Source organism: Euprymna scolopes, chromosome 45 (assembly GCF_053919585.1).
Source record: "Euprymna scolopes isolate OS-2025 chromosome 45, ASM5391958v1, whole genome shotgun sequence".
In the NCBI taxonomy this organism is placed as follows: domain Eukaryota; kingdom Metazoa; phylum Mollusca; class Cephalopoda; order Sepiida; family Sepiolidae; genus Euprymna; species Euprymna scolopes.
This window is the reverse complement of record NC_136526.1, coordinates 48,061,291-48,080,478: the sequence shown is the minus strand read 5'-3', so window position 1 is coordinate 48,080,478 and position 19,188 is coordinate 48,061,291. Positions and strand designations below refer to the sequence as shown.

The 19,188-nt window shown below is 35.5% G+C and overlaps 1 pseudogene across 1 annotated transcript in view; it reads right to left on the bottom strand.

Moving 5' to 3' along the window:
- LOC145269181 (uncharacterized) overlaps positions 1–19,188 on the bottom strand; it is a 65,708-nt pseudogene that overhangs the window by 41,558 nt on the left and 4,962 nt on the right. Inside the window, exon 2 of the transcript XR_013864961.1 lies at positions 17,199–17,877. The product of XR_013864961.1 is annotated as an uncharacterized LOC145269181 (transcript). The remainder of the gene's footprint in view (positions 1–17,198; positions 17,878–19,188) is intronic.

The window sequence follows — 19,188 nt, the reverse complement described above, 5'->3', positions numbered from 1 at the left end:
ACAAATTGTACATAGTTAAATTTTACATTGAACGCTGGGGTTATTAGTTAGATTAGGATCCACAGAGTGATTGAGGTATTTTGGTAAATGTTGCCAGTCAAGAGTAAGACTTCAAAGTCTCATCTGTTACATAGTCAAAAAGACCCTGTACCCTCCCCCTCCCAATTTCTTGTAGGGCCTTGTGCCTAATTTTGTTGAATTGAATTTTTTGTACGTTTTTTATGTTCAATTTTTTCTTTCTCAATAAAATATATAAACAAGATCAAAGTGTAGTATCAGTTCTTCTGATGCTACACTTCAATTTCTTATTCTGTCAGTGGAGGAAAAATCCTTCACGACTGAGACAATTTTTATTTTTGTTCCTTTTCTCCACGTTAAAAAATACCCTGGTCTCTAACTCTGTCCCGTGGGGAGGCACTGTAAATAGGAACATGTGTTTCTAAGGTAATCAGAAAAAATTCTGCGATATAGTTAGCTATTTATAGATTTATAAAGAACTGGAATCGGAATTAGCAATTGTATTAGATTCAGGAATTTAGTACAGAACCGGTAATTGTATCGGAATTGGGAAAAATTTTGGAATCGTCCCATCACTAATACCTACATCCATTGTTCCACTATTTTGTTACCGTCTTTGTTGCATCCTGAACTATAATCCTATGCCAGCTTTCTTTTGTGTATTCAAGTGATCAACCTCTTATCATCTTTTCACCAAGCTTATTTCGTGTTTCGTTTTACTTTTTTTTCTTTCTTCCCATATACGTGGAAGGTTCAACGTTGATAGTATCACAATTGGAATCAATATGATACCAAACTAGTTATGTAAAAAACAACTATAATATTAATTCATTGTACTGAGGCCATTGATCATAAATCTATATGCATACACCTCCTACTGCTACACCTGTCAGGGCGTAACAACCACAAAAATTGATTCTGAATATAGTACATGACTGCATGCATAAAAATTCTATACTTAAATTGTTATGAGTTCAATCTCTGGGGACATTCAACAAGCTGATGGAGAAACAAAGCCCAATAAGAATAGTCCCACTTTCCCCTTATACCCAACTGGAGACGATATAGAGCTTTGATACAATCCTAGGCAGTGGCTAAAAGGACATTATAGCTCCATCAAGTTCAGTACTTGTAAAACTGATGATATACACGGATACTAACCTAATTACAATTCACAATCTCTATCTACTATTCTCCATCGGAAGATGTAAAAAAAGAAAGGATGTTCGGTTTGAATTATTAGAATAGATTTCTATCAAAAAGTCAGTTATAGTGTGTCATAGAGTTGTTTTATGTTAAGAGAAAACTGTGAACTTACGTCGCCCAGTAGATTGACAGGAGTTTAAGGTCAGAGTATGGTACAATATCTTCACGAAACCAAGTTTGCCGATGGTTTCATAATCACCACATGTTTTGACTGGTTTTTCTCTATTTCCTTCCACGCCCACGTTGCTTTAAGATTCGTAAAAAGAAGGGATGAGTACGGTCCAGTCGACAAAGGTTGAATTTGTTGCTGGAGGGAAGAAAAGTTGCCAAGCAATCAAAAAAAAAAAGAATGTCAGAAAGCGCTTGTTATAAAAATAACAACATTTATTAACACAATCTTCAACAAACACCACAGAATGGGGGAGTGATTGTTGTTGACTGGCGGAATAAAGTTTTCTTAGAAAATCCTAACTGCAATTAGGCAGCGTTAATAATGCAGAACAGAGTGGCAACAGATTTGGTTCTTTAAGCAGCGACAAAAAAGCGAACCAACTCGATTTTTCGCTTTCGGTATCCTCTATTTATTGGCCTGGATCCTTGAACAATCAGTGTCTGACTAATGGTTATCATCGTAACAATGACCCTGGTTAGCCTCTGATTGGTTTTAGATAATTGGCCAATTAGTTGCAGTAAGTGGGAGGGGCTACACGGAGCAATTCTGTGATTAGTTGATGAATGATGTATAGCGGCCCAGTCCTTGTGGCAAATTTGTAATCAATTAAAAGTTAGGCTGACCCAAAATGTTTGCTAACTTAGAAATATATTTATTGTTTATAATTTTGAAAATTATGATTTTTGGCAAGTGCAAACACCTGCACTTTGTTTTTGTGTTAGTTTTATAAGTCTTCGCTCGAGTCACAATCTCTTTGCACTTAAAATGGATTCCCAAAACAAATTTATTTTAATTTTCTTTTTTTTTTTTTACATGGAAGTCACCACTTATCAAGGCCCGGAAGCCACTTGAGGATAAGGGTTATTGCGTGTGCAGTAATCAATGGGATAGTATTGTAGTAATCGTTAGCATTGGAGATTTGATAAAATATCTTACTTAAGGGGGCGGTTCATCAGGAATTTATTGGTTGGACTTGAAGACATTCAAATTGTGTTTTTTTTTGTTTGTTTTTTTACACAGGAATCACCACATTATCAAGGCCAAGAGGCCACTCAAGGATAAGGGTCAAAGAGTGTACAGTAGAAATTGGACAATATAGGCACAGATAAAGAGTGGGGGGAATTATTGATAGTTTTTCAGCTAGACGAGTGTTTCTTGTGAAAGTTTGGCGAGGGGGGACCATAGATTGAAGCTCAGTCGAACACTTTCCATGAAAATAACGATACATCAGAGACAAACTCGCAACATCTCTTCTGTGAGATAGAGGTTGCAGGGAAGAGAAAAGGACATCTCCTATGAGGCTACAAATCTATTTTGAACTCTATCAAGGCAGGACAAGTCCTTTCTAGCAGCTCCTACCCAGATGTAGCAACAGTATTCCATCCTTGGACGTACCTGGCTCTTATATAGATAGAGAATAGCATCAGCAGTGAGATATCTACTGGATCGATAGAGAGATCCTGCCATTTTTCCAGCGGCCTTGGCAACAGATTTGATGTACGTGTTCCATTTAAGATCAGGAGTAATGGTCAAGCCCAGAAGCTTGTCAAAACTTGAGGCCTCCTGAAGACGAGAGCCATTCATTTCAATTGATGCCAGATGTGGATCAGAATGTTGATGATGTAAAGAGAGAAGCTTGGTTTTAGATGCATTAAAAGTAACCAGCCACTCCTTACCCCATTGTACTACATGCTCAAGATCAGAGGAGAGAGAATCGGAGAGAACTTGGTCGTTTACTGTCTTAGATGTGCTACCATAAATGGTAGTGTCGTCAGCATAAATGTCTACAAATGATGTAAGGATGTGATTTGGAAGATCATTAATGTAGATCAGGAAAAGAGTTGGGCCCAGTATGGACCCCTGAGGGACGCCAGCATTAATACTGTAAGCTTCTGATTTTTGCCCCTCAAGTACTACTCTTATGAACCTATCAGAAAGAAATGAATTTATGTAATATACTTCCAAAATAAACTATTAAAGCTGTTTACAAATGAAACAAAAATGTAGTCGGCAAAACAAACAAAAAAAAATATAACTAAAAACAGACGGAACAAAAACTCGCTTCTCGCAGACACGTGAGTCGTAACAAGCACAATCTACTCGCCAGAATCACCTACACACAATTTGCAGAACACCCCCTCTCCTTTATAGCGGCCGAGAACGACGTATTTGCATAATCACGCGAGAGCAGACGTGATTCAATGATAATTACATTGGGTAAACGCTAATAAAAGCCCATGGACGCCATCTTGGAACTCTCTCTTCCGCTCAGCCCAAAACAGACGTATCCGAGGTAAGCTCTCTATTTCTCATTTTGGTTACTGCTAATTCTGCTACAACAAAATAACAGAAATATTATTTTTAAAAAAACAGTGTTTACAAAGTGCCTGCAGCCATGTTATTTACGTAATGAAATCCATTGAATTTTACGAGTTAATTTATTTTCAATTTTTAAACTTTAAACTTCAACTCCTGGTGCCTGTTGATGCCAATCCCTTCCTTCTATTTTTTGGGTTTGATGTGGGTGTGTGGTTGGCAAGTTTACTAACATAAATAGTTTCAGTTTTCTTGCTTCCATGTGGTGTTTCTTTGTGTTTTACCTCTGTAATAGTTTCTATATGTCCGGCTTGCACCTGTGGCTTGTGTGCATTAAGTTTTTATTGGTATTGTTCCTAGTGCTTTTACTATTATTGGTGTTATCTTAACTTTCGTCATCTTCTACATCCTTTTCAGATTTCTGGCCAGTTCCATCTATATGCTTTGCTTGTCTGTCTCCTTGATCTTCACTCTGCAGAATTATTATCATTATTATCATTATCATTATACGTCACATTTTGTCTGGCTGTTGGTATTGCCGATTTTATACTGATAGGGTTGGTTGGTTGGTCGTTTTTGTTTTACAGCATATCAATCCTTTTCGGGGTATTTAATGCCGAATCCAAAGATTTTGAAGAAAAATTTTTTTAATAGAATATATTTGTTGTTTTCACGTCGGTTTCTATTTAACCCATAGTTGGAACTAACAGGTACTACAACTCCGGGTCAGAGTGGACCTGGGAGCAATGGTAATTAAAGGGTGGCTCCACACTCCCCAAAGGCCACAAGCTGGGGCCTCACCACTGGATATAGTTTAAGGTCATATCCAGGACCTATACTGATAGGGAGACCATAACAAATGAACATAAGCTATCAGCACTTTGTTTTCCCAGTCTTCCAGAACTTTCCTAAAGATCTGGCGGTTCCCAACAAGGCAGTCTTTCAAAGTACTTCAACATTGCAATGGATTCAAATTTTTTCAATCCACCTGTCAAACCATTTTGTTACACTCCCAAGGGCTCCCAACACAATAGATACAACTTCTACCTTCTTTAGAATTTTAATTTTATTCCGATTGCACAGCACTGGAAAGTGTCGTTGTTTTCGTGAGTGTTGAAAAGATTTTGCAATTTTTACCGATACCAAAATTCACAGCGTGTTCTGGACTCGCGGCAGTTATTCCTCAGAATCTTGCTTTCAGGTACCTACAATACCTTCCAGCAGTCAACTTCAGAAAGCGTGCGTTGGGCAGACAGATAAACTCAAATTAACACAACGAAAACAACTATTACGTTGAAAACGCTTTATTAATTAGGTAAAAAAATCTTAAACAAAAATAAAACAAAAAGAGTAGTTAGAAGGAGAAAAAAATAATTAAACAAAAGGAAATAATACATGAAAATAATTATGTTTTGGACAGGGCTTCCAAATTAACAAATTCTGGGATATCTTTTATCTTTTTCAATTAACTGTTAGGTGAAAGTCCGTAACAGTTAGAAAAGTGTCTTTTCTCCATTAAATTGTTAGGTGAAAGTATAAAGGACGAGATCGCGTGAGAACCCGAAGTTCTCAAAGGATAGCAATATGAAGTTTTTTCTTTTTTTTTTATGTGGAATGCCTAAACGGCTAAGTTTTCCATTAAAGAAAGATCAAGAAGGGAAGAAGTAAAAAAGGAAAACCAAAAAAAAAAAAAATTTTTTAAACTCGCACAGAAATGAATGAAAAAGAGGCACGGAGCACCGGTGTTCTTAAAGTATGTTTCCTTGTTAAAAAGAGCCCGGATTTTACTTCTGTTTTGACTGAACAGTAGTGCACGACTGCACGGTGTCGTGATTTAATTTTGAAATTTTCACTGATACCACAAAACGCGTTTGCATGTTAATTTTAAATGGAATTAGCTTAAATGGTTACTTTCTTGTTAAAAAAAAAATCCTCTTCTATTTTATTTTATGTCATTTTTATTATTCCCTAGACACTGTGTTTATCTGCTATACGATAAATAGTTCTATTTCTATCACATGGGAATGCAGAAAAATAATTTTAAATGGAATTAGCTTGAGAGTTTGGCTTTTTTTTCAACGGTACAGACTACAGCACTGCTGTACCGTTGAAAAAAAGCCTACACAGCAGTGAGCAGCATTGTTGTTTTCATGAGTTTATAATTTTTACTGATACCAGAAATCGTGGTCTCCTTTCTATATGCGTGTTAGATATACAGGGTGCTCCAAAATGTTTGACCCCATTTCGTAGGCCAATAATTTAGACAATTTTCGTTGGAATGACCTCAAATTTTCACAGCTTGTGTAGAAACACTTCCAGTTTTTGTGTGTAACGTTTGGCATTTCTATCTTTTCAGGTTAAGAAATGCCATTCATTTCAAAAGAAAAAGGTATTTTGTATGTTAGAGTATGCTTGGACTCAGTCACCAACGACAGTGCAGCATGCCTTCTTCACAAACTTTGCAAAGAAGGCACCAACTACAAAACAAATTAGGACTTGGCACCAAAACTTTCAAGAAAAGGGCTGCTTATGCTAATTCTTCAACTCATCGAAAATGAAGAGGAAAGTTTCATTTTTCAGCAGGATTGGGCTCCACCTCACTGGAAGCTCACTGTACGAGCCTACCTCAATGAGGTTCTGCCAGAGAGATGGATCGGTTGATGTAGTGAAGAAGATGATTTGCTTCTGAAATGGCCACCATGATCACCTGACCTTTCTCCGTGTGATTTTTTTCCTCTGGAGTTATGTGAAAGGACTAATTTTCGTACCTCCTCTTCCAGCTAACATTGAGAAACTGAAACAGAGAATTCAGCTGCACTGGAAACTGTTACCAAAGACATGCTACAGCGAGTTTGGCACGAGCTCGAATACCAATTCCGCGTGTGCAGAGTTACAGGTGGCACTCACATTGAACATTTATGAAAATCTGTCGTATAACTAACAAATATTTGTACTTTTCTTTGTAAATTCAACCAATAAAACTTATGACCTTCAACATATTTAGCTTCATTAAGATCCATCAAGTAGTTTCCGAGATATGGGTATTTAGAATGGGGTTAACCATTTTGGAACACCCTATACATGAGTTATTTCCCCTGAACCGCGATATGTTGTAATTGTAGACTAGACAACAAGGTGACTATGAAAATATATTTAATGGAGAAAATAATCAAAGACGAAATGCCTCAGGAACACACACACACACACACACACACATACACACACACACACACACACACACACGAAACAAGACAATAATTAATCGTACAAAGGGAGGAAGATCAATCAGACTTCCAGATAGATATAGGCAATGGGCAAATATAGTTAATAAATAGAAAAAACAGTTTTTAAAACCAGAGATGTAAGATATACATAAGTTACTTCCCTTGAACCATCATTACTCATACTATTCCTCATACCACAACCTCCCACCATGTCAGAAACAATTGACGTCCGTTGGCTATATTTGAGAGTTCAATAAATATTTATTATGTGTCCGTTATTAATCATACTAATCCACAACTAACCTAATATAAAAATGTGCACATCATATTTGTGTTTGATTTGTTTATTTATAATAATAATAATAATAATAATAATAATAATAATAATAATAATAATAATATTAAACTGCGCATTCATGGTCCCCCTCTGGTGCTGCATGTGAGATGACACCACAAAAAATAGTGAAGAAATGATGAATGTGAGAAGTGTGAAGGGCCAACGTTGCCTTCACATTTTCACCAAGTTTCAGAAAAAATCTAATGCATGGCGCAAAAGTTATTAGGTAAAAAGTGTATTTTTTTTGCAATTTTCGGGCATTTGTGACCTCTTTTGAGCTCTTGGGAACACCGAATCCCAGTGAAAATGGACAAACGATGCAGTTTCATGCCTTAAGAAATGTATATTTGAATTCAGCACCACGGGAAACCACTATATAGACCTACATATCAAGTTTTTGAGTAATATGAAAAAAGAGCTCCAAAAGGCATGTTTTTTAGCCCTAAAAGTCCCAGAGGGATGCGAACCAGAATTTTGCCAGCGTCACCCATACTGAATTTATATTAAAAACAATGGATTCCACATTTTGGCCAAGTTTTAGAAAAATCTAATGGATGAATCAAACGCTATGGGAGGAAAAAGTGTCATTTTGGGCCATTTTGAGGCATTTTTTACCTCTTTTGAGCGCTTGGAATCGCCGAATCCCAGTGTAAATGGATGACGATGCAGTTTCAGGCCTTAACACATGTATATTTGAGTTGACCACCGTGAAAAACCACTATATAGTCAGATATAAATTTTTGTTGAGAAATATTAAAAAAAGAACCACAAAAAGGGGCGTTTTTAGCACTGCAAAGTCCCCGGGAACGCGAACCATAATTTTACCAGGGTCACCCATACTAGATTTATATTAAGAGGAATGGGCTCCACATTTTTGCCAAGTTTCAGAAAAATCTAATGGATGAATAAAAAGTTATGGAGAAAAACGTGTCATTTGGGGCCATTTTAGAGCATTTTTTACCTCTTTTGAGCTTTTGAGGATGCGACAGGAATTTTCAGAAAAAAATAAATTATGTTACTGAGCACATCTATTTAATTAAATACAATTTGTGGTAAAATTTCAGGAAAAACTAATCGACAGTTATTTCGCAATTGCCTGGACTAACGGATGCACGGATGTCACTGAAAACATAGGTCCCTCTCTGATAAATCGGGGGACCAATAATAATAATGAGACAAACTATCTTCAAATATCCTCTTAAATTTGGAATAGAGCTGCGGACTTATACTAAGTAAATCCCTCCTACTTTTTTTTTTGTCTATTTGTCCTGTCTGTGTCTGTTCATGTCATTCATGTATGCGTCATAGTGCATGATACCTCCCATATACATGAGAGGTATACATTATCCCTGTGTTACAATCACAGGCAAAACACTTCTGGGCCCGGTGTTGCCACAAACACCACAACATGAAAAATGTCCAATGCAAATAAAACAAATCGTGTGACTCAGAAGAAAGATCTGGATGTCATGATCAGTAGGTGCTCCCTCTGTAGCCAGCATGGGGGACCCGGTTGTCATCCTGCAAATGTTGGCCCACTTTCTAATTTCAAAAACACAAATAATACAAATGGTGAACACATAAGTATAATCTTTTATTTCAGCGATCCAAATGATACCAACCAAATACAGCAAAAACACGAAGGAAGAAGTGGACACCGAAAGAGAATAGACTCATAAGGGAAGCTATTATTGAAGCAATCCTAAATATAGATATGGAGGTTATCAGAAATGAATGAAAGAGCTATGGGGACATGTCCAGTGACTACCATATGACGGACCAAGCAAGATTGATACTCAGGAAATGCTGGCTCTCAAAACTGAAACTAACAGAAATACAGCGGAAAATAAATGAGGAAACTCAGCATAAAGTAGCCCCCACTGGAACCGCATGTGTAGAAACCTCACAAGTGGGAGCTCCTAAAGCAGAAACACCACAGGCGGAGGACCTTCAAAGAATGGATTCTACAAACGTGGAAATCGAGAACAATGAAATACAGCTAACAGAGGATGAAGCAGTTGAAATAGAATAATGCAGCTATTACACGAGAAAAAACAAAACTCCCATCTTTAAGGAACCAAGAGCAGGGGAAATTAAAAACAGAAACAGAGAAGGTTAACAAGTTCCTCCCACAAATCACAACAGATCCAATCACAGATTTGAACAATTTAATTTACGCAGGCGTCAATATAGTAAGTATGAATTCAAATCAGAAAAAAGAGTTGGCAAAATACAAAACTTGGATGAGAAACGAGGCTAGAAACCCAAGCCAACAAACATAAAACAAAAAGCACAAACAATAAACAGGAAGCGACGTGGATAAGATAAAAAAATTGAAAACGTGTCTAGCAAGGAGAGGCTAAACAAGAAACATGATGAACTAAACCAAAAAATAGCAGCAAAAGAAGGAAGATTGAGATGATATAGATACAAATCTGAACAGTACAAGCAAATCAAGACATTTGAAAACAATGAAAGGCAATTCTACCAAAATGTGAACAGAGAAAAAACAAAAGCAGAATGTTCAAACCCGACAGAAACAAAACTCTACTGGAGTAAGATGTGGGAAGAATGTCGGGATCACAATGGAAATGTCGAATGGCTGAAAGACATGAAAGAAGAGTTACAACAAATCGAAGAAGGAACACTGAATGAAATCAGCAAGGAAACCCTATAGAAATCAATAACAAAAATGGCAAACTGGAGAGCACCAGGACATAAAGAGATATATGCGTATTTGTTCAAAAAATTCACAACATTACACGAGAGAATAACTCAAAACCTGAGAAGAGATATACAGGAAACAAATGGTGAGAAGCGTTAGCTGTAATTCGGGTGGTCGAGTTTCGATCCTAGCTTGAGATAGTTGCTTGTCTTGCTGCACTGATGAGCTGTGATACAGCAAAACAGTACTGTATGTGGATGACACTATATATATATATATATATATATATATATATATATATATATATAGAGAGAGAGAGAGAGAGAGAGAGAGAGATGTTATTTATTTGTTTTTGTTCACAATATTTTTGGAATAAATTCAATTATTTATACATAAGTGCATGTTACCTAAATGCTATTTGGGAATAATTTTCGCTTTTACCAATTTGCTACCCTCAAATGGGGAGCGGCATATTTATTGTTTTTAAAATGTAATTATCCACTGACATGTGTTTCATCGTCTATGCCTCATCAGAGTGGCTGAATTTAGTGAGATTCGAAATCGGGACCCCATGGAAAGAAGCCTAAACGTTTATCACTGCCCCATATTGCGATTTTTTATGCAGATGCTAGATTGGATTACAAAGGTAGAACAAAACTGATACAGAAGGACGCAGAGAAACGAACCACCCCCAGCAACTATAGACCCATCACATGCTTACCCACTGTGTGGAAAATACTAAGAGCCCAACTGAGAGAACAAATCTACCACTCCCTGAATAATCGTGAACTTCTGCCCGAGGAACAGAAAAGTTGACAAAGAGGAAAAAGAGGAACACAAAGAGGAAAAAGAGGAACACGGTTTGCTATACGTAGATCAAAAGATCCTGAAGGAAGTAAAAAGAAGGAAAAAGAATTTAGCCATGGCATGGATCAACTACAAAGACGCATATGACAGGATCCCTCAAGCATGGATAATAGAATATTTAAAAATGTATAAAATACCAAGCAGAATCATCAATGCGATTGGAGGCTCAGTGTCCGACTAACCCATATTTGGTACAAGGTTGGTCTTTAAAAGATAATTTTTTTTCATAAGTGCCAACCCGTACAGCTCCAACATTCAAAATTTTTTCTTTGTTCTTGGGAAATGTTTTTGTTGTACTATTTGGACCTGGGATGTAACTTTTCCTTCTATCCTAGCGGTGTGTCTTTTCACATTTTTCAACTTCTGACATTCTTCTGTCACTTTTTACAAAGTTCATTTTTGGATCTTGCTCCATAATTGATAAAATCCTTGACATCAAATCCTTGTCCTTCAATGCTGTCAGTCCCTGGACAAATGTATAACACTTAAACATGTCAATTAATAGATCTTTCAATTTAAATAGTTTACACTGTGAGTTGACTTTTCACGCATATCTAACAATATCATCAGTTTCTTCTTTTTTTTTTTTTTTTACACAGTGGTCACCACATATCAAGGCCCGGAAGCCACTCAGGGATAAGGGTTATTGCAAGTACAGTACGTTAGTGTGGAGATTTGATGAAGTGTTTTTTTAAGGGGGCGGTTCATTAGGAATTTGTTAACGTTGGACTTGAAGACATCCAAGTTGTAGTCAGGTGGGAAGCAGGCAGACGGAACAGAGTTCCACAGGCGTGCAGTTCTAAGAAAGAAGCTTTGTTCATGGTATCCACGTTTTGATTTAGGCACAGATAAAGAGTGGGGGAAATTTTTCACAGTGGATTCAGCTAGACGGGTGTTTTTCATGAAAGATTGGCGAGAGGGGACCAGAGATTGAAGTTCAGATGAGCACCTGCCATGGAAATAACGATAAAACAACGATATGCTCGCAACGTCTCTTCTGTGGGAGAGAGGTTGCAGGGTAGAGAAAAGGGCATCCCCCACTAAGCCACGAAGTCTATTTTGTACTCTATCAAGGCAGGATAGGCTGTTTTTAGCAGCTCCTGCCCAGATATGGCAGCAGTATTCCATCCTTTTGCATGTTTAAACACTTATATCTTGTACGGAAAAGGCTGTCTCTTTCACCAAATATAGAGTACAAAATTTCAACAGTTTCAAAAAAAAAAAAAATATCTTCTGGTTTCTTTGGTAAAATAAAATTTATAAATTTTGTATTTTCCCCCTTACCCAATTTCGGAAGGAGGAGCGTGATTTTTTTCTTCATCAGACCATTTTTTTTTTTAATATTTATTGTAAAAATCGTCTAAAACCTATGATAATAGCCAGGAAAATCCTCACCTCATTTTGGGTCATATTTGAACTTAGCTAGTGAGTTAGCTAATATCCTCTGTCGAAAAAAATCTAGATACACTATCATTAGATTTTTGTGACAAAGCAGTTTTAGAAAATAGTTGGGTTTCTGCAGCTTGCTCTATGACAAGTGTTCAAAACGCTCCTGCTGAACCAACATCTGTTTTTGAAAATAAATTTGGACTTTTTGCTGAGCAATCAAACTCTTAGTTAATGTTTTCGTCAATGCTGCTATTTGTTCCTAAGCAATTTTTTTTAAATACACAAATATTAAGTATAATGTCTACTAAAGATTCCTCCACAATGTGTCAAGTCACTTTACCATGTGCATACGCGCATGCATGCATCATGTATGAAAACACTACCGTGCGCTCGGCCATAGCATTAACGAAGGTGGTGAGATTGCACAAAATAGTTCAAAGTTTGTTTATAAACGATGCTGCTAGGAACTGATGAATCGAATTAATTCACGTTCTGCTACCAACCAATCAGAAACCAGAATTGCTCCATAAATATTAAACCTTTCTGTAGCAACTTCGCAAAGGTTTTCTCCGTGTCAACATGGGAAGAATCTTTTGCTCTGTGGATTCCAATTTGAGAACTGTCTATTGCGAATCAGTGACCCCCAGGACTTGTGTAGAACAACTAACCATCAGAAACTGTTCTGAAACTAAACATGGCTTACACTTCTAGATGCCACAATATAAAACAGAGATGAAACCAAAGATGATAACTGTACAAGTTATGTATTATTCTACTCAACTTCTGTTTTGTAAGAATTTTATAGATTTCATACGTTTTAATAGAAGCCTCATAATTATTCAATATTCATATATGAGACTGTTATTCTCTGAATAATAACTCTCATCGAAAGTGAAAAGTGAAAAAGTAAAAAGTTAACTTCCATGAATGTCAAACAAAAATAAAATCAAGTATATTATTTTACTCTAGCTCCATTTTTTTAAATCTATATATAAAAGTGAAACTGTCTGTGTGTCTACATTTCCCTACCAAATTGCTCTGTCAACTTTTAGTCTACAGACGCGAGATTTGACATAAGGGGTATTTAGATTTGGGAAAATCTTTTTATTCAGTTTTCGGCCTGAAATTTAGCTTTCAAGGGGTCAAAGTTCAACGATTTGACCTTTGAAAACTCTACAAAGCTCTTCCGCCAATTTGGGGTCTAAACACTTGAAATTTTAGATGTACATGGATATAACTTTTTAACTTAATTTGAGTCCAAAACAATAAATGTTAAGGAGTCAAAATTGAGGTCAAAGTTAAAAAATTTGACCTCTCTGCCAAGTTTTGGTCTAAACATTTGAAATTTTACATAAAGTGTATTCAGACATAGGGCAAGCTTTCGATCGGTTTTTGGCCAAAAGTTTGGCTATGAAGGGGGTCAAAGTTAAAAGATTTTACCTTTGTGGTCTCTAGCAAACTATTCAGCCAGTTTTGGGTCTAAACATTTGAAATTTTACATAAAGGGTATTCAGACATACAGCAAGCTTTTTAATCAGTTTTTGGGCAAAAATTTGGCTGCCAATAGGTCAAAGTTTAAATAGCTGACCTTTGCAGACTCTACACAATTCCTCCGCCAATTTTGGTCTAAACACTCGAAATATTAGATGTAGGTTACCTTGACATGAGTCAAACTTTTTCATATATATATATATGCATATATACATATGCACATAAAGTTATGAACAGTACATAGGGCCCAAGCAAACTTGGGCTGAACTGCTAGTAATTGTGATATATGTGATACTTTTTAATAAAAAGTATTTATCCTCTCGCATACAAGCTCCATAATTACTAATTATGCTAATATGAGACTGCTAGGATTTCTCTTACTATTAACTCATCGAGAGTTGAATTTGAAAAAGTAAAAAGTTTATTTTCATTATAGCTTTCACTTTCCTTATTTTATCCTCTATTTTTCACATTCTATGAATAATGTTTCTGACGGGGGACGAGGGAATTCTGTTTTTTTTTTGGTCAGATCTCTGTTTAAATCTTATCATTGGCTTATTTTGGGCTTTGAATGTGTATATGTTGGCACCTTACATCGTGGGTTCAAGTCTTGTCTGGAATTATTTCCATACAAAAGAAAGCTGCTTAAATTATTATTATTATTATTATTATTATTATTATTATTATTATTAAAACACCATCAAATCTACAAGTGGTGCGGTTTTTGTGTCCGAGTCTAGGGGAAATGGAATGCTGCAAACATATTAATTAGAGTTAAAAAGAGTGAAAAAAAAAGATAATTTGAAAAAAGAAATTTTATTACAAAGAAAAAGAAAACAGAAACAAAATTGAAAGGAAACAAATTACTAATAAGCTTCTTACAATGTAACAGTGCAAAGGAAAATAACTGGTCAGTTTTCTAGTTATTTCTCTTTTGATAGAAGTAATTGTTTTTTTATAGTAATGTTTGCTTTTATATTTTAGATATAAATGCTTTTTGGTCAAATATAATTCAGAAAAATCTATATTTACCAGTTATTGATGAAAGAGATTTTTTATCAGTATCTTGTTGTCCAGTTCATCCGTTACTTAACGACTCAAATTTGCTTGTGATTTCTTTGGTCGCCTGTGAACGCATCCCAGTGCTGTATTATAACTGACTATAAATAGCAATCCTTTGTTATTTATAGTTGTCGCTAAAGAATGATCTAGAGAAAACAGAGAAGAATACTTTTCTGTTCCATCTTTTGAAAAATCTCCAGAGACGCTAAAAAAGGTTTTACATTCAAATTTTTAAGCAATACTTTCTATATTATTTTATATAATCTTTTATTGTTATTTCTTTTTAATTAAGTAATTTATTATATTCTATATTATTATATAATATTTTAAGTATGTTTATTTTGTTATAATTATTAATCATATTAATAATTATTTTATTATATTTTATTTTTATTAGATGTTATTATTTGGATAATTAATATCTTTTGTGTAATAAATCATAATTTCTTCATATCATAAGAGGGAAATATGTCCTCCTATGGCAACAAGGTTGCCAAATAATAGACGGAGGGTGAATGATACACACCATTCAAAATTATGGAATTAAGTTTAATCTGTTTTACATGTATATTCATTTTTTTGTTTTTGAAAACTTATCCTGATCTTCATCATTATTGTTGTTTCATCAGGTTTTGGCGAACTCATCCTCTCACATTCTTCAGGTGGTTACCCACGACAGGGTTGGAATAATGAGTCTTGTAACTGTATCCCCAGTAATTACTGCAACTGAAGAAGGCCAGATAATGAGTTTGCCGAAACGTGGTGTAACAACAATGAAAATGAGGATAACAGTCTGCAAAAAAGATGAATACACAAATTATAAAGCCTCATCTCAAATGATTCTAAAAAATGTTTTACATATTTGTGTTTTTTGTTTGATCATCTACATTTGTTATATTATAAAACCTTTTTAAGACTTTAAAACACAACAACCATTGGTGTAAGCAACAGTCCGTTTTTTTATTTCTCCTGTTGTTCTTGCTATGGTAGATAGAAAGAGAGAGTGAGAGAGCGACAGAGAGAATTATCGTGGCGTCCACTCAGTTGACAATCAAATCTCCAACTGCAATCTTTTTCCTTCTGTCACTTTTTCCTGTCAATCTTTTCAAAACATCCACATAACCAGATTCCTTTCTGTTACATTTTTCATAACAATAACAAGGTCTGTTTATATTTGTGAGAAATATTGAAACAATTCCCCTTTAGCTTGTCAATTTCTGACATTTCATCCGCAGACGCGTGCCACATTTTTATTCATGAACATACATATATGTATATACACCTATACACATATATATACTAGCATGTCAACCCGGCTTGGACCGGGTCATTCGTGTAACACTTTCTCCTCCTCTCAATTTTCTGAAACGAATGACACATGGCAATATCACTGACTCTGAAACAAAGCCCATTTTACAAAGCTTGCACAAATGCAAATGAATACAAGCCTTGATTTGAGTCCAGTTGCACAGTGCAGTTCCATTTCTGCATTTGTTGGTATGACATTTGACTCCTTATGCATTGTCTACTCGTGGTAGTATGTGTTGGGCTGTGTTTGGAAATTGCATTAAAAAAATCTTCAGTCAAGCCTATATTTATCCCGCTTTCTCTTGGCCTTTTTATTGTAAACCTAATCCTGACATTTCAACACTTCTACATCCACTAACCAAAGAAATTTCATCTATTCCATGAACAAGGCAATACCATCAGAGTCACATATCTAGAGACATTTTACTTAAACTCTTCACAGTGAATTGATTTAATATTCTAACATATAGCATTATTAAAGATATTCAGTATTGTTAAAGTTCTTTACGTAACGACTTTTCTTATTAGGAAAATCTTTTCAAAACTAAAAATACTAATAATACAGCATCATCACATTTACGATTTCTCAAATTACTTCTCGAGAGTAACAAGTAGACTTTTGACAGTCGCTCTTAAGTGAAATTGTTTGGATTATACCTGCACTTGACTCACTGTGTATAGTTTTTTTTTTTTAATTATTTTTTTATTGGAGGATGGAGATCTGCCTAAGATTCTAGTTTGTTTTGATAAAATCTTAGTATTTTCTTTTTGATCTATATATGCAGGTGGTTTGTCAAATTTTATTTTTAAAAACATGAAGATCTGTTTATCACAATGCTTTTGTTTCTTTAGTCAAAATTTTCATAAATCAAGGATCCCACTACCTGCGGTTAACACTTGAACTTTATATGGGATACATAGATATTCGAATGTTCCACTAAAGTTTTTTATCGAACAAACACTGAGTTAGTAAAGGAGGTGGGAAAATAATTTTCCTCTCTCCAACTGATTATATTAATGTTATAGAATATCTTTATTTTAGATCTCTTGGTCTTACTGGATTCTAGGACAAGAATTGATCTAGTCTGGTGCAGTATCAAGCTTTGGGTTGCAACTTGAGGTGACATCACTTTAAGTGTGTACGCGCTTATGTCGTGTCAAATGCGCTTTTGTAGCAAATGAAGACAAACAAGTTTCACAAGAAAATGCTTTATCCTGAGTGTGTACACGCATGTGTTGCCGCAAATTTTTCCTCTGTGGAAATGAAGTTCCACATATTTCACAAGAAAATGGCATCTCCCAAGTGTGTTTATGCATGTGTGCTTTTAAGCTTTCTTTGAGAGAAAATGAAGAGCTGCATTTATCACAGGTAAATGGTTTCTCTCCGGTGTGTATACGCATGTGACACGTTAGATTCCGTTTATCAGGAAATGAACATCCACATATTTTACAGCAAAATGGCTTCTCCCCAGTGTGTACACGTATGTGTCTTGTTAAATGTGACGATTGAGAAAATGACTTTTTGCATATTTCACAGGAGAAGGGCTTCTCCCCAGTGTGTATACGTATATGCAATGTCAAACTGCAGTTCACAGAAAATGAAGTGCCGCATATTCCACATGAAAATGGTTTCTCGCCAGTGTGTTTTCGCATGTGCTCTTCCAATCTTGACTTTTTGGTAAAGGAAGAGCCACATATTTCACAGCAAAGTGGTTCTTTCCCAGTATGTATATCTCTGTGGATTTTCGGTTCCATTTCTCCATAAAGGAAAACTCACAAAGTGTACAGGTAAATGTTTCCCGGTTTTAGGGCTTATGCATATCTGTAAAACAAATAAAATACAAAATAGAAACAATTATATTATAATGAGAATTTTTTCAACCTATATATCGTGAATGTTTAAAATTTTGTGAAAACACAAGGAAAAAATGTTATATTTTAATGGAAGTTTCTCCAGACAAGTTATGATGATAGAGAGTGAAAAGCTCATATAATAATAATACTTACAGAAAAGACTAAGACTGAAGAGCTCATGTGACACTAATACTTATGAAAAAGATTAAGACAAGAGAAATAATGTATATGTTAAAGACAATACAGCAAAAAGAAATGGTGGGATCAATCTATATCTATAAAAGTGAAATTGTATGTCTGTGTGTATACATTTCCCTACCAAACTACTCTGTCAATTTTCAGTCTACAGACTCGAGATTTAACATAAGGGGTAATGAGATTTAGGAAAGTCTTTTAAATCAGTTTTTAGCCAGAAATTTGGCTGTCAAGGGGTCAAAGTTCAACGATTTGACCTTTGAAAACGCTACCAAACTCCTTCGCCAATTTTGGGTCTAAACACTTGAAATTTTAGATGTAGGTTACTTAGGACATTGACCAAACTTTTTAATTTGATTTCAGCCCAAAAGATTAAATGTTAAAGGGATAAAATTGGGGTCAAAGTTTTTTTAAATTGATCTCTGCGGTCTCTACTACTTAGCTGAGAATGTTTCTGTCAAACTCAAGAATTTGGACGGAATTTTGAGCAGAACCCTTTATTTACTTTATGGGGGTAGCGTGCTCTGTTCCGTCACCCATGACTGGATGGATGTTCGCAAGAACCCGTGACACAGTGGTTAGAGGACTTGGAAAAATCAATTGTAAAAGTGATATTCTCATGAAGGTTGAATCCTCAGTATGGGCGACTGAAAAAATACAATTGCAAATTACTTAGGACCTCTATCCAGTCATTACTGATGGAACAAGAACATGCTACCCCTATGATGTAAATAAAGGTTTCTACTCGAAATTCCATGCAAATTCCTAAGTTCAACAAGATACACCTAAAGAAGGTCGGAGGAAAATGACACTCAAGATGAGAACAGTAGTATGATGAGTTCAAATAATTCAAATAACAAAATAATGAACATCTGTGGAACTTCCTTTGGTTTCCCTGATTTCCAGCTGACTGCAATATGATTGTCTTCAAGTTCAACGTAAACAAATTCTTTATGAGCTGTCCCCTTAAGTAATCCAATTTGCCAAATTTGCACAACTAACGATTATTACGATATACCCCCATTGACTACTGTACACTGATTAAAACTTATCCTTGCATGGCCTCTGGGCCTTGACAAGTGGT